Source organism: Ambystoma mexicanum, chromosome 4q (assembly GCF_040938575.1).
Source record: "Ambystoma mexicanum isolate Mex_15411 chromosome 4q, UKY_AmexF1_1, whole genome shotgun sequence".
Taxonomy (NCBI): Eukaryota; Metazoa; Chordata; class Amphibia; order Caudata; family Ambystomatidae; genus Ambystoma; species Ambystoma mexicanum.
Window position 1 is genome coordinate 836,627,660 of NC_090928.1, and position 15,919 is coordinate 836,643,578.

General features: G+C 45.2%; 1 protein-coding gene and 1 long non-coding RNA gene across 5 annotated transcripts in view; one reads left to right on the top strand and one right to left on the bottom strand.

Annotated features, from left to right (window-relative positions):
• LOC138468013 (uncharacterized) overlaps window positions 1-1,907 on the bottom strand; it is a 56,037-nt gene extending 54,130 nt beyond the window's left edge. The window contains exons 1-3 of the long non-coding RNA XR_011268179.1: window positions 1,778-1,907; window positions 1,425-1,523; window positions 1,194-1,280 (exon numbers count right to left, since the gene is read on the bottom strand). This is a non-coding gene — a long non-coding RNA (uncharacterized lncRNA). The remainder of the gene's footprint in view (window positions 1-1,193; window positions 1,281-1,424; window positions 1,524-1,777) is intronic.
• Window positions 1-15,919, top strand: part of LHCGR (luteinizing hormone/choriogonadotropin receptor) — a 1,835,933-nt gene that overhangs the window by 668,303 nt on the left and 1,151,711 nt on the right. The window lies entirely within an intron of this gene.

A 15,919-nucleotide genomic window follows, 5' to 3' on the forward strand; every position in this document is an offset into this window, starting at 1 on the left:
GTGATTCTGGCCATTCTGATCCCTCTTTGCTCCTGTCTTTGCCTAACCGCTGCAGCTATAGGCTCTATCGTCATGGCGTAATAAAAAACAAAAATTCCAAAAAACTGTAAAATGAATCAGAAGTGAATCCTCATATTTATTCTAGGCTGGTATCAAAAGATATCCTGATTAGATTGCCCTTTTGAACAAAACTTATTTATAAGAGAGAGCAAATAACAAACAGAAACGCTGATGTATGAAAAATGATGCTGTATTTCAATGGTGATTGACAAAAATTCCTTTAGACAACAAAAGTATGTATAATATTGTTTGTATTTTCACAATGAAACAATTTTTCTAACAACAAAAGAAACTTCACAACAAAAAACATATAAAATGTACAGTGATAAATGATTCATAAATTCATGAATGGTTCGTGAAACAATTTACCAATCTGGAACAATGAAGAAAATGTACATTGCCATAGAGATGAAAAAGTATATCTCCATACATGAAAAAACCACAACCAGGTAGACAGTGAATGTCAAATAAACAAGTCTGACAGTGCATACATTTTGAAAGAACAAACAGTGAATGTTGAATAACAGGTCTGCCTACGTAAAATTCTACAGTAACTAATATCCAAACCAATGTTGGATAGGGTTCAAGATGAGATGAATTCAGGGAACCTAGAGGGAGATTTCCACCTATCCGGGACCCAATTTACGTTTCGGCGAGGCCACCTGTCGGCCTTCAAAATCTGAAAATGCCTTGCTCGGGGCAGAGTGAAAAGAAGTAATCCCTAGGGGAAGCAGACAACAAGCACAATATGTTTTTATAAAAACATAAAATAAAAACATAAAATAGAATATTTAGTTCTCTGCTGCTACATTTTTTCTAATCTACATCTCTTAGTATGTTAAGTTTGGGTCTAAGGGCAAAAAAATATAATAATTAAATTTAAAATACTCCTGATTAGAAATATATGTGCTGGACAAGCCTTATCCAGTGTTACTTGGGGAATGGCCGGACACAAATTACTCGACACAGGTCAACATCATGGCGGGCGGACACGTCATATCAAATTCGGGATGCCCAGGACAGCAAATGGCAGCGCACTGTATGGCTAAATGAGTGGTGCCAATTACATAATGATCACTTGAGTTTGCGTGTTGGACAGATGGACACTTTGATACAAAGGGAGAATATCCTACCTTGAGGCTGAATGTGTAATGATCCCAAGGAGCCCAGTGGGGGCTTGTAGCTCCTAACTCAAATTAGAATGTGTGACCTTCATAGATCTAGTATAGACAAAAAGATTTTGTCAGAAGGTTAATTCTATTCGAGTGCAGTAGAGGTTGTAGCTGCATGTGCAACCGAAATCATGTATTTTGGATTAGGTTAGTGATAATGCAAAAGTAAGCAGATTTAAAAGATAGACTTACTTTTGTTGATGAATGAGAGATCACAGTCAGCAAATTATTGGCTGATCATTGGAATTGCAATATGTACTTCAGATACATAGAAAGGGTCCCCTTTTCCACCTAGAATTGCAAAAGGGAATGTTGACTAACACCATTCTTTCATATATTCATTAAAAATAAAAACTAGTAATCATGGACATTGTCGTGAGTCTTGATGAGAAAAATATGTTGTAATTCCACAGTTCCCCGTAAAGGTACGTGGCCATGCATTAATATGGATGCCACCGTGAATAATGTCCAATTGTGCCTACTGCTCATGTTGAAAAGAAGGTAAAGGACTGAGGGAGAGGATGCAGCTGTGCGCATTAGCTCACCCGCGTTCGGTTCCCCATGGTATCGTTTGTATTATCTGCACAGTCCGGCCGTGCAGCTCGAATGAGGCTATGCTGTCGGAAAAGCCTGCTGGGTGACCGGATCTTTGCAGATATTTCTTGCTTGGTGACGTGGCAACTGCTGACAGGTTGGGAATAGGTCGCACCCTCCTGTCAGTCAGTGCATGCGTACCAATGCAGTTGATTAAATGAGGCAAGCCCATTTCTGGGTCGCCTCACAGACGGCGCTGACCGCCGATGTTACAGAAAAGAGAAAGCTTGCATGTAGACATCCGATTTAAAATTGAAAAGGGTGAAAAGGGTGGCAGACATATCGCCGGAATCGCATATGTTCACGAAGAGCTCTGTTTTTCTATTTTTGCCATTGCAGGTGTTTGGATGAGGCAAACTAATTAATGGGTTGCCTCATAGCCAGCACTGACCGCCGATCCTGCAAAGCGTAAGCGTTTTATGATAGTAAAACGCTTGTATGTTGTCGCCCACTCAAAAATTAAAAGAAGATAGCGGGCATTTCACCCAAAATTGCATGTGTTCATGAAGGGCTCTGTTTTAAAAAATGGGGGGTGCGCCATCACACCAGATTGATGGTAAAAAGAGCATGGAATGCATTGCACATGTCTACATGCCGATGGCTTATGGGCAAGGGATGTTCAAAAAAGTGCTAGGAATCAGATCCTCAGGAAGGAATAAATGAATGAATGGGACCCCTTGTGTTGCCATGTAAGTATATAAGTGTATTAATATATACTTGTGTGGTTGAGTTGATAGTATTGACCAGATCCATCGGCTCTGAATACCTCATAGGGTGGTATGCAGAAAGTAGTCCTGATGTGAGAATCCTTAATGTTTGGAACTGACAAGTCACATGAGTGTAAAAATGCAAAAATGGAAAAATTATAAAAAATGCCAGAGAAAGGGGAGGGGAGAGGGGAAAGAAGTGTGTTGTCATGCCCTCAAACAGGGGTAAAGGGGTCAGTGTGGAGAGTGTAAGTGAAACTCCATGCATATGATGGTTCCTGAAGATAAAGATGAATAAGTGGGTAGTTGGCCCACGTTCGGTCTTATAACGGTGGAATTAATTCTTCATTGAGACTTAATGTATGGGTCTCCATCCAGAATATCCAACGTGCTTCTTTTTCCAATAGGCTTCTGTGGACATTCGTGGAGTTCTTAATTACATCCAGCGCCCACCATTTTAATCATTCGGCGAGTGTTTCAATACTGTTTAATGGTTCACAAGCGAAGCTGAGATGGTTTTACACCTAATACAGGAGCGATGTTCGGATATCCTAATGTGTATCGCTCTGCTTGTCTGACCGACGTATCTTAACCCACAGGGACACTCAATAGAGTAGACAAGTTGTTTAGTTTTGCAATTGGTGAGGTGTGGTCGGACCCATGTGCGGTCACCGATCTTGAATTCTTTGATTTTAGCAGTCAAGGCTCATGCTGTGCATGAGCCACAGGGGTAGTGTCCTTTAATAGAGCGCGGATCCCACAAGCCAGTTTTTTTAGGTTGTTTTAGAAAACGAGAGTGTACCAGCTGCTCACGGATGTTGGGTGCTCTCTTGAGAGCAAAGCGTGGAGGTGGTTCCTCCAATAACTCCAGTTTGACAATGTCCCAGTGTTTGGAAATAATTTTCTTCAACTGGAAAGTGTTAGGGCCATGAGTGAGTACAAAGGCCATCCTAGTATTTTCTGTTGTCTTTGGTCTGATGGTTAATAGAGCATCATGGTCAGTGAATTGTGCGCGTTTGCGAGACCGGTTGATTAACTTTTTGGGATAGCCCCTCTCTTTCAGTCTGATATCTAATTCATCCGTTTTCTTTTGAAAATCCTGTAGATCCGTGCAGTTGCATCTTATCAGCAAGTACTGTCCGTAAGGGAGATTGTCCCTAAGATGTCGAGGATGATCGCTGGTATAGTTCAGTAGAGGGTTTCTTGCACTCTCTTTGCGATGCAGGCAACATTTAAGTTTGCCATTATCATGTTGAATTTCAAGATCCAAAAAGTTGATATGTGTTTTTGAATGTTCGAGGGTAAATTGGATGTTCCTGTCTTCCCGATTCAGCCAGGTTAAAAATGCTTGAAGTTCATATGCTGTTCCTGTCCACAAAAAGACAATATCATCGATTTATCGCTTCCAGTTGGTTATACATCTGCAGAAGGGGTTTGTATCGCACAAAATGTGTAGTGACTCAAAACGGGCCTTGAATAAAATGGCCAGGCTGGGAGCAAAAGCTGCTGCCATCGCTGTTCCTTTTATTTGGAGAAAGAAAGTCCCGTTGAACTCAAAGTAATTCTTGCAGAGTGCAAGTTCCAACAGCTCCAAGATGAAATTAACGGGTACCCTTGGTGGATTGTGTTCTGTAAAATATTCCCGTATACAGTCTAGGGCCTCTAGCTGGGGAATACTAGTATAAAGAGATGTTATGTCCATCGTGACTAAAATCTGTTCAATGGGGTCAAAGCTCAAATTTTCAAAAATTTGAATGGTGTTCATGGTGTCTCTTAAGTAAGTGTCCGTTGTCATGCTCAAAGGTTTGAGAAAGGTATCTATACATTTACAGAGTGGTTCCAATATGGTACCACAACCGGATACTATTGGTCGTCCAGGTGGATTAACAGGATTTTTGTAAATTTTGAGTAACGCATATAGGGTGGGAGTGCGACCCTGGCTGGTGGTCAGAAATTCACATTCGTTATCAGACACCCATTTGCGGTCAAAGGCATATTTCACTACGTGTTCAATTTCTGCTTTGATGTCTTTACTTGGATCTTTTTTCAGTTTTTGATAACTTGTAGTGTCCTCTAGGAGTTCATTCACCATTTGTAGATATTGTGTGTGAGTCATTACGACTATACCACCCCCCCTTATCCGCTGGTTTAATCACAATAGTTTTCTTGGATGCCAATTCTTTGAGAGCTTGGCTTTTGTCACTTGAGAGGGTATGTGTGATAGGATGTCTGGAACATTTCGTTTTTTAATTTTGTAGATCCGTAAGAACACATTTCTCAAAGGTCAAGATTTCCTTAGATACCTGGTTGTCTTGAGGTGTGAATGATGATGGACATCGAAGTCCTGAATCTTGTTCTGTGATGGAGTCAGGACCGTCCTGGAAAAATGCTTTGATTCTTACAGTACGTAAGAATCTACGAATTTGCATTTCTGAGGAATAACAGTCTGGCCTACTTGTTGGAACAAATGAAAGGCCCTTAGACAAAACATATGTTTGGAATTGATTCAGATTTAATTTGGCCAGATAGAAGATTGGAATTTGTGGTGTCATCCTGGTATTTAGCGGGTTCTGCGTCTCCTGCCTCATGGTCTCTGCATTGGTATGTAAGGTTCGAACCATGGTGGGCCCCATGGGGGCATTCCAAAACCTCCTCTGCCTAAAAAAGGGGTATTTTGTTGGAAATTGCCAAACTGTTGTTGTTGGTTCTGTTTTGATTGGTCTTCAGAGCCACTGCTGCTTGTGCTCGAGAAGGAAACACCTCGATTCTTGTTTCCTGGACCTTGTTTCGATGCTGATTGTTTGTTAATGGCTTCTAAATATGCGTCCGTAATATACGGAAAAACTTTCTCAATCTTAAACTCGCGAATGTCTTTTGCGAGTTTCTTAGTTTTTTTAGTAATAGTGGATGCTTTGAAATCTTCAAAGAGTTTCTTGATCGAGTCTAGTTGATCCTTCGTATCTGAGATGAGAGTATTGGATAAAATGTTGGCTTCCTCAGTATCCAATACTTTTTGAGTTTCCAGACTTAGTCTTTGGGCTGTAGTGATAGTCAGGACCATAAGGTCCCTACTACACTTGATGGCAATTTGACTGAAAGTGGTCGTATATTGTTTGTCGAACAGGAAGAGACGTGGCTCATTGCGTATAATTAAGCCAGCAGGAATGGTGTTGGCTTTCAAATATTCCCGTAAAAAGTGTCCGTGGAGCTTGGTACAAACGTTTTTCTTTTTAAGCTTAAGCAAATCATCGCCACTTGATGATTGGGCTCTGTTGAGATTAGTGCCCACTGGCTCAAAAATAGATGGACCATGCATGGTCTGGGAGGTTTGTTCTTCAGTGTAACTGAAGGTTTGTTTTTTGGCCATTTCTAAAAACCTGATGTACACGTCCACTACACCAAGACAAAGGCCTGTGTTAAATTGGAGTCAATAAGTTAGGAGGAGAGTTCTTATAAGCATTGGACAAAAATAAGGAATGAATCCTATCCAAGATTTATTTATAACCACTCCCAAAGCAACAAGGTTGCTAATAGACTAGACTACAAGTGTGGGTTGCCCCTATTTTTTGTGGTACAGCTATGGTGGGGGACTAATATAATAAAAAACAAAAATTCCAAAAAGCTGTAAAAAGAATCAGAAGTGAATCCTCATATTTATTCTAGGCTGGTATCAAAAGATATCCTGATTAGATTGCCCTTTTAAACGAAACTTAATTATAAGAGAAAGCGAATAACAAACAGAAATGCTGATGTATGAAAAATGATGCTGTATTTCAATGATGATTGACCAAAATTCTTTTAGACATTGCGTCATGTCTTCTTGGCGAACAAAATAGGAGAGAATGGGCAGCCCTCCCTCCTCCCAAGTCGAAGGTGCTGGAGATCGTGTGATTAGTGAGAACCCTTGCCTCCGGTGAAGCGTACAGTAGTCTGATACATCGTACAAAATATGGTCCCATCCCAAATTTCTCGAGTACTGGAAATAAATATCACCTGGATACTGAGTCGAAAGCCTTTTCCGCGTCTAATGATACAACCGCTGCTTGCGCCTCCAGTGCGGTGGATCTGGTCAGGATGAAGCCGCACTGGTTCGGGTGGACCAGCATGGTCATATTAGGTAGCAATCTGGTGGCAAGTACTTTGGCATATATTTTCGCATCCGAGTTGATCAGAGAAAGAGGTCGGTAGGAGCACATTTTGTGGGAAGGACGTCTAGGTTTCAATAATACTGTGATGATTGCCTCTCTCATTGTTTCAGGCAACAACCCACGTGTCATCGCTTCCTCCCATACAAGAGTCAATATTGGGGCCACTTCAGCACAGTATTCTTTATACAACTCTGCACCAAGTCCATCCGACCCTGCAGCTCTGCCAGATGTTAGTGATTTTATCGTTTCTACGATTTCCTCACTTGTTATTGGTTGCTCTAGAGCTAGAGCACTTTCCACTGAGAGTGTTGGGAGCGTGATTCTATCTAGATAGTCCCTCATTTCCATCTCTGGGCTTGCATCATGGTTTGAATAAAGATTGGTATAAAATTTGGTGATTTCTTCATTAATTCATCATTTATGACCTCCCCGTTTCCCGACATCATGCTTGTGATCGGTGCATGGTACCGTTCGCTCTTTAGAAGATTAGCTAGAGAGCATCCTGCCTTGTTACCCTCTCCGTATCTGCATGGCCTTATGGGTGATGTCATGTATTGTAGTTCCCTGGCTGCTAACACATTGAATTTCTGCAGAAGGCCATGGATCTCGGCTAGGGTTTCCTTCTCATGTTTTATACTATATTTGTTCTGTAGGTTTTTCAGGTGCTTTTCTGTGTCCGCTAATTCTGATCTGACAGCTTTCAGGAGTCCCATGGTTTACCCATACTTTAAAGGTTTCCCAGAGTGTTGCGTATTTGTCCACAGACCACTTGTTTATCTTAAAGAATTCTTCGATCTCAGTGTGTAATGATTCAGTCACATTCAGGTCTTTGAGGATGTCCGGGGGGCATCCTCCATCTTCTGGCAGGAGGCTTAATGGTCTGTAGTGTTACCTCTAGGGTGATATGGGAATGATCCGAATCTCGCAGTTATCCACCACATTTGCCAGGTGGGTTGAAATAAACCAGTAGTCGATTTGTGACTCTGTGTCATGTACCGAAGAATAGAATGAATATTGCCTCTCCAGCGGGTGTAGCGCTCTCCAAGCATCAACGAGGGATAACTGCTTCAAAGCCTGATGTAGTACACTAGCAGGCCTGGTGAGATCCCTTTGTTTAACGGAGGATCGATCAAGGGAAGCATCGAAAATTGTGTTAAAGTCCCCCCCCATAGTGTGTATGCATTTTCCACTGGGCCAAGTTCATTGATCACATAAAAATCGGGGTCATCTATATTAGGCCCGTAGGTGTTAACAAGGACCATCTCATCACCCACCACTTTACCCCATACAATTATGTATCTGCCTTGCAGATCAATTTTACTTTTCTCTAACTTAAAACCCAGTGAGGGGTGAATCATGTCAGCACTCCTCTGTTCTGTGACGAGTATTCAGTGTAATATCTATTGTTTCCCCATTGCCGTAGGATGCCAGTATTCACAGTTTGCAGTGCATGTGTCTCTTGCAACATAACAATATGAGGGTTGTGTCTGGTAATATATGCACCACCTCTCCTGGATTTCGATCGGTTGTTGAGCCCGCAGACATTCAAATGTGCTATAGCGTGTAGCGACGTGAGCACACATTTTTAATATCGTAATTTCAGCACCCGATGCAAGAATAGGCATCACCCAGGTGCTCATTCCCATTAACATAAACTTGCAAACTTACCCCTCCTCTCCTCAAGTCTACATCACTTCTCCATACCCTACTCCCACCCCCACCCACACCAGCAACCCCAACCTGATGATGAGACCCTTCCATTAACCTTTAGAACTTCCCGGGGGTGTATGCGTTGCGGCTATAGCCCTCGTAGCCGAACGCAACTCATCCGGCAGATAAACAACACATTGGTCGGTTCCACCCAGACACCTCTATTTTCCGTAGTAAACATTGTTAAAGGATATTGCCATGTTGTCTTTCAGTCATTGGGGCCTCTAATGTCTTCGACCGGGTGCTGGAGGTCATTTTGGTCGGGGTCTCCCCTCCGCAGCCCTGGCTGCTAACACATTGAATTCAACACTCGAATATGCTTTGGCCTTCCAACATAATTTGGAAAACAATACTTCGGTATCTGATCCCCTGGAATGGATGCTTCTATATAGTTAATGGCCTCTGATGGGTGCTCGAAAATTTTTTGCAGCAATAGAAGCAATAAAGCATACAGGACCTTTCTCAGTCTAAGTTGCCTCCTGACTGGGTCACACGATCTCCTTTGCATTTGGACTACAGCAGCGAAGTCGGGGTATATATGGATACTGTCACTGCCATGTCAAAGCGGACCCATTTCCCTTGCCAGGCAGAGAGCTGTATCTCTGTCTCTGTAATTTAACAGTTTGGCAATGATGGTGCAGGGAGGTGCTCCCGGCTTGGGCATCAGGGCCAGTGTACGGTGTGCCCTTTCTACCCAAAACATTTCCAAAAATGAGGTCTCACCAAACATGGCCTTCAGCAGGGACTTGATTTGGGGTTCCATGGGGTCTTTACAAAAGGATTCGGAGAGTCCCACTATTCGGATGTTATTGCAGCGGGATCTGGATTCCAAATCGTTGCATTTCCCACAGAGCTTGGTAATTTCGCTTTCAGGTGGGTTATATTGCTAGTGTTATGACCAATGGAGTCTTTGTTGATTCCGATTCTATTTTCCGCCTCTGTGATTCCTGCGCTTTCTTTGTCTACTCGGGCCTTGAGTGAACCAATGGTGGCGACGATATCCCCCATTCTGTACTGTGGTGAGGAGTCGGTCGAATTTGGTGTTTTCAGATGAAGTTGTGGGGGCCCCAATCACTGGAGTCGGAGCATTGGCCGAGGCCTGGGAATCCATCAGGCCTGTTTTCTTCTTCTTGGCGTTGGTCTCTCTTGGCATCGCCCAGTGATGCGTTATAGGCAACCTGCGGCTACCTGTGTGGATAGTTCGGTCCAATCGAGTGCTCTGGTGTCCTCGCCGGCTCCGAGACCACGCGGGTGCCCACAATGTGGATTAGGGGAGTTAAATGGAGTCAGTCCCCGGTGCTTGCCATACACCTATCAATTTTCGTGATTTCTGTGTTCATGAATTCTGGACTTGTGCGTAATGGAGTAACATTGCTTCGCTCTGATAATATATCAGGTATCCCCATTTCAGGGCGGACGGGAGGCGCAGATCAGTTCTGGTTTGCTCACTGATGTAGATTCCGAATTATTTGTTGCATGTAAAGCCCCTTTATCTAATAGGGCGGCCCGTACTCTCCCACGTAGTGTCGAATTACTATTCCCACCGTGGGAGGCACATCTGCCCGATCCGGGTGTGTATTCTAGGCCCTGGGGCAAGGAGCGTCTGGTTCCCGGCAACCATGGTGTGCCTAGTCTATGGAGTCTCGTAGAACCCTGCTGGAGTGTCTCACATACCTGTGTGGCGTACGCCGCTGGAGCTTGGGTAGGTCTTATCCAAGAATTTTCCACATATTTCCTGGCGGACTGCACAGATCTATGTGTCAGTCCACTTCGCTGAGGGGGGGCACCACACCTGGCCCTTGTTCTCCAGGTCATGGGCTTGTATGTAGAAGATTCAACAGCACCCTCAATGCAGGCCCATTCTCGAGATCTCTCGTTCAGGCTTAATAGAATGATCGGAGCAATGTAAAGCTGCTTGCGGTCATAACATTTTGGGATGCACGTAACCCCAGAGGGCCGTTTGTCACTCCGATTGGATTGTAGTCTCCCACGTTGCCCCACAAACTTTCCTTCACAGTGTGAAGAAGTAGTTGCTGCCACCCCGTGCAGCCATCCAGAACACACACCTGTGTTATAGAGATCCCAGCGTTTGCAGCAGTTCCAAAGAACAGGGGTGTATTGTTGTAGAGCACGAGTACTCCTCTTCGAACTGCCGCGTGATCAGTCGTATGACAGATGCAGGACAGGAGGTGAGCACGAGGCGTTCCAGTGAGGGACCAGATCCCGCTGTGAGCTTGATTCTTATACTGGGCTGTAGTGTTGCAGGCCGCCCCGTCCCCCGGCCGACGCACGCGGTAGTGGGCCGTCGATCCGAAGTGGTAGGCCGCACTCTGCCCAGCCGCATCCCTGTGATCCCTCCGCTCTGGGATGGGAGGGGATGCTGGGTGACACAGATTGAGCGGGGAGCGAGCGCGCTAGTGGGGGGGCTCACTTATTTTATGTGTTGTTAGTGAAAAGAATGATGTCCAGCGCTCCCCACCGCTCGGCGTGTCCTCCATCCTCTGCACCCGTTCCACTGTAGATTGTACTCCGAGGACCAATGTAATTTCCTCCGGTATCCCCCGGGGTGATCAGGGCATCCCCTGTCCAGAACATGGGTTACAGTGCCAGCAGGTACCCACAAGTCAGTTTGCCAGTTGAAGAGTATGCCGGAGTTACAATGCGCTTCAGGCGGGAAGGCTGACTCCACCCACACCACGGCCCTGATAAGTTGCTGAGGCCGCGATCTCAAGTGGTAACCACCCAGAACTCATCTGCGGGTCGCCTTCACGTCGCACCTTGTCGGATCGTTTCCTCGTGCTGGCGGCTCTGATTTTTCCCGGGATTTTCACTGTGTGGTCCTCAGGGGTTTAGGCAGCACCTTCGATTCGCATATGCGGTTTGGGCGGCTCCGAAATAGGATTTTCTCCCAGAAAGGATTTTCGCCTTAGAGGAGCTCGGCAATCAGGCGGCCATTTTACATGCACGCCAGTTCCTTCTCTGCTTTTTGAATTGCTGCCTCCAATTGTTGGTGAGCCTTGTTTTCAATTTCTAAAATCAACTAATCTCTGGTAGCGTCCCTGAGCTTCCCTGATGTCACCTTCCCTTCTTCTGTTGGGGGAGTAAACTGGGGGTTGGTGTACCCTATGGCAGGCTGTAAGGGATAGGACCCATATGGGGGCGGTGGGGCATTTGCTTTTCTGTCTGTCAAGGTGAACCCCTCCCCACCATTATCAAAAGCACTGTCTTCTTCCACAAACATTTTCCATCAGCCTAGAATCTCCTACCGATTTTTCAACTGTTTCCGCTTATAGGTTGATGGTAAGTATGTATGCAGATATTCTAATAAGCTCTTGTCATACGTGCCTTGTGTAGCACGGGGTCTAGAGATGTTACTTGCAGTTCCCTGAACCCACTCATTGTGGTACTTTAACATCTTTTCTTTATACTGCAGAAGCGCTTTATACATATGCTCCAATGGCATACCCATACTGTCACAAGGCTCTGACTGTGCCCGAAAGAAAATTCTGCTAACATCGGTCTGGTGGCCATTCTCATAACAAAACATCAGACGTTCCTATTTCAAAGACTCACAATCCTAATAGCAGATCTGCTTGTTCACACAACTACTAACAACATTTTACAAAAATAACACTCTCATGTACACAATTGCTAAAAACATCTGACTCCAAACACCTTTGTCTACACAGTTTCTAACAATACTTACCAAAAAACACCTTTACTGTACACAATTGCTACCAATACCCAACAACAACCACCATTATTTACACAATTTCTAACAATACATAACAAGGAAAAAAAAACTTTATTTACACAATGATGTAGATTCTTACCTCGAGACGAGGGCACTCAAACCTCCTCAAGTTCCATTCACTCTAGAACTGAGGAATATCCTGCCCTTTTATCATAGGACGATCACGTCATACACAACGTTGTCTTTCCCCGCTAAGAGGAGCTTCGTCACCATAACACATCAACCACATATGCAATAACAACATATAAAAATCACTGTATTTTATGCAAAACGTGTGCTCACTTAGTATGTGTCCTCCAAGTCCCCCCGATGCTGCGCTCCTGTCAACTGCCTGCACAGCCCTAGCCCGATACCCCAAGCCAGAAACCTGGCATACCTTCAGAGAAACACGCGTCTGCTCACCTCTGGAGGCAGGCTCTGTGGGCAGGGACCCTGGAGTTCTTGAGAGGCGCTGGAGATCGCATCGGGATGACGACATGTAGAACCTTGATAAATCCAGAAATAATCAAGAGCTGCATGAATTGCAGAAACACAGCTTTAATTTCTCGTGAGACTGAAAGACTGAAAACTCTTGTCACCCTCACATCAGACAGTAGTGTTTAAAGGCGAAAACCACAAAATTACAATACATTTGTATATAATCCAGGCATTCGGTATAACCACATTCTAACCGTCCTATTGGCTCCAGCCTCTACAAACCTAAGTCAGCATAAATTGCCCTACCCAGATTGTTTAGTATAGTGTTACAGTTGATATGCATCCCAGTGCAGATGACCTGATAATATATAGTCAAAGGAAGAGCGAAATCTGCTCCTCGCAGCAACAAACTAGAAACAGTGCTATTCTCTCCCGTGTAACCAGACATCTTGGCACCTCAAGCTATTCGCAAAACCTGCTGCTCTCCCTCGTTAATAACATGTCCTTTCAGCTATCATGTACCCGTCTGCGTATGCCAAGGATGCAAACCGTTATTTCATATTGTGCTTGAATCTCTGCAGAAGCTTTCATGAGAAAATATAATCGAGGCCTTAGTCTTTGGAAGATAACTCATACATACTTGTGCTGCCCAACCACCCCTCCGCATACTTGGCAGTCCAAAGACTGTCTAGTATGCAGCAGAAACGAAAAGCAATTCAATAAATGGCAGAACGAATTCAATAAATGGCAGGCCTATTCACTTCAATAATATTCCTTCAACCTATATTTTCTCCTATGTTTAAACAATGCACCTGCATATTTACACATTCATGAACATGATGTTCCAGATGTCGACATACTATCTTCAAAACATAATCCTGAGGTATTCTTCTGTAAAGTGACTCAATATCAAGGTCAATTAGCGGATGTTTGTAGGATCAAAAGCATATCCCACCACCATGTGAATAATGTATTTAGTGCATTTTGTGTATGATCTCAGGGAGTATATGCCTTGTACCAAGATAATCTGTATAGTGTGATAGTAGTTCAAGCATAGAATTTATGACATAAACAATGAGTTACCCTGGAGGATGTTGTACAGTCTTTGAATTTTGGGAGGCTGTGAGATACCTGATGACATCCTCACACCTACTCCCCTTGGATCCTCTTCTCAGGTGGCCAGGAAAGGCCATTGCTTTGGGATCCTGATCCTGGGGGTGGAGATTTGAGGGAGCATCACCTGGGTGGAGGGTCCTTGGGGATTGGGGAGAGGATGTCTACAGGAGAGACATGGTATTCACCCCTTTCCTTCTAGTAACCAACCTTACCCTCCTCCTGCCTTTATAGGCTGTTGCAATCCCAGTCTATCATTCCCCCTAAATCACACCATTATAGTACTGGGACGTAGAGGAGGTGACTACGAGCAGTACCCACTAAATGTAATTTCACCACTCTGGTACTGAAAAGAGGAAGAGGACTGTGAAAAACCACTATACTAGTCAGGCAAGTCCCACTAATTGGGGTCAGGCAAAGGACTTAAACCTGCACCCAGTTGACAGGCTACAGGTGTATATAAGGAGAAAAAAGTCAGCAAGGAAGAGAGTCCAGCTGGGAGAGAGAACCCAGCTTGCAGGAGACAGCGTCCTATGTGGAGAAAGGAACCTTCTAGGTGAAAAGGATGCCGTGTGCTGCAGGAAAAGCAAAGAGATGCCGCAAAATCCACTGCTGAATGTCCCCCGCTGGAGCTGGGAGGCACTGAAGACTCCAGGGAGCCACAGCACGCAGCAGGAACGTATGGAAGTGTCGAGCACAGCTCACCGAACCTCCTGACAAGGCAAAAGGGAGTGAGCAAATGCAGAGGAGAGAACTGAAGGTATCCGGAGGAGCTGCCAGAGAACGGTGAGTGACGGTGAGGGAAAGTAACACCAGGGTAATCCAGGGGCTTGGGTTTGAGCACACAGTGATACCGATCAGACAAAAGCTAAAGGTGTTTTGGTCAGGAGAACTTGAGGTTATCTAATCCCCGAACTTGGCCATTAATACAACTGAAAGCATTCTTGAAAGCGAATCGGAGGAAACAGGAGGGTTAACATCCGGTCCATCAGAAATTGCGGAAATACAATCTTCCATGGCGTCGTTGCAATTTGTCTTAAAAATTCTTCTGAAAATGTGTGGGCGCATTTTGGGCAATAGGAACATTATTGCTTCCGCAAATATCCCAACTGTTAATGCCAGAGACGAAGCGGACTGCAATCTATCGGAAGCACTCCAGATTGCAGAAGGCTCAGGAGGAAAACCGGAATCTGACATTGACATTAACATTACGGATAATACAGATCCTCTCTATTCACGGAAGCAACGTTGCATTGCCAAAAGGGTATCAATGAGCAAAAGACCTTGGGCCTCATTACAAGTACTCCGGTCCGGAATTAACACTGCCGGTAAAATCATACCGGCACCGTTTCCATGTCCGTGCAATCATGACCCGCGGCCCCGGTAATAGCACCACCCTAAACCGCCACCGCGGAAATAGGGTTCCCGTTAAGTCCGTCTGCACGGAAACCCCTCCGTTACCGTCAACACGAAACACCGTGAGCATCACAACTAGCGCGGACACGGAAATACCGGTAAAAAAATGGCGGAAATACCGTGATCACGGTGGCGGAACCGCCGCCAGCGCGAACATGGCGTTATACACTGCCTGCTGAACTGAATCAGGGCACAGGTGCACCAAATCAGCCCAGCTGGACCTAGCAGGCCACTGGGAGCCTACAAAAGGGCCACACCCAGCCCAACACAACACAGAACCATGCAGGCAGCAGGTCTAGTAGCACTGGGACTGGGCCTACTCAACCAACAGGCAGCACTGCACATGGTGGCAGTAATGGCGCAGAGGAGGAGGCGTAGGCGGAGGAGGCGCAGGCGGCAACCAGCCAACCCTGCAGCTATGGCAAACCCCATTGCCCAGCCAGCCCGACCCCGCCGCCAGCCACCAATACCACGCATCAGGGCCTCACCCTGGAACCTCACCCCAGGACAGATCCACACCCTATACCGGCTGGACCGTGCAACAATCCTGCACATCACCGCCATGATTGAGGACAACATCAGCAGCCTAATTGACACCCCCACCGCCATCCCCCCCCTCTTGAAGGTTGTCTCAGTACTGCATTTCCTTGGCACTGGCACCTATCAACACACGGTTGGTGAGCTGCACGGCATATCACAACCGTGTTTCTCAAAAATCCTGGTACAGGTACTGGATGCCCTGTTGCGCCATGTGTCGGAACACATAGCCCTACCCCGCACCCTCCCCGAGGTCATTGCCACCAAGTTGGCCTTCCATGCCATAGCAGG